The sequence below is a fragment of the Bison bison genome, unplaced genomic scaffold (genome assembly GCF_000754665.1).
Source record: "Bison bison bison isolate TAMUID 2011002044 unplaced genomic scaffold, Bison_UMD1.0 scf7180017864517, whole genome shotgun sequence".
NCBI classification, from domain to species: Eukaryota; Metazoa; Chordata; class Mammalia; order Artiodactyla; family Bovidae; genus Bison; species Bison bison.
Genome location: NW_011495070.1, coordinates 5,239,883 through 5,240,637, shown reverse-complemented (window position 1 = coordinate 5,240,637; position 755 = coordinate 5,239,883).

Genomic DNA, 755 nt, shown 5'->3' with positions numbered 1-755 from the left:
ATCAAGGTTGCTGGGAGAAATGTCAATAACCTCAGATATGGCAGATAACACTACCCTTAGGGCAGAAAACGAAGAAGAATTAAAGAGCCTCTTGATGAAAGTGAAAGAGGAGAGTGAAAAAGTTGGCTTAAAACTTAACACTCAGAAAACTAAGATCACGGCATCTGGTCCCATCACTTCATAGCAAATAGATGCAGAAAAAATGGAAACAGTGACAGACTTTATTTCTGGGGCTCCAAAATCACTGCAGATGGTGCCTGCAGCCATGAAATTAAAAGATGCTTGCTCCTTGGAAGGAACGTCATGACCAACCTAGAGAGTACATTAAAAAGCAGAGATATTACTTTGCCAACAAAGGTCCGTCTAGTCAAAGCTATGGTTTTTCCAGTAGTCATGTATGGATGTGAGAGTTGGACTGTGAAGAAAGCTGAGCACCGAAGAATTGATGCTTTTGAACTATGGTGTTGGAGAAAACACTTGAGAGTCCCTCAGACTGCAAGGAGATCCAACCAGTCCATCCTAAGGGAAATCAGCCCTGGGTGCTCATTGGAAGGACTGATGTTGAAGCTGAAACTCCAATACTTTGGCCACCTGATGTGAAGAAGTGGACACTGACTCATTTGAAAAGACCCTGATGCAGGGAAAGATTGAAGGCGGGAGGAAAAATGGATGACAGAGGATGAGATGGTTGGATGGCATCACCAACTCAATGGACATAAATTTGAGTAAACTCCAGGAGTTGATGATGGACAGGG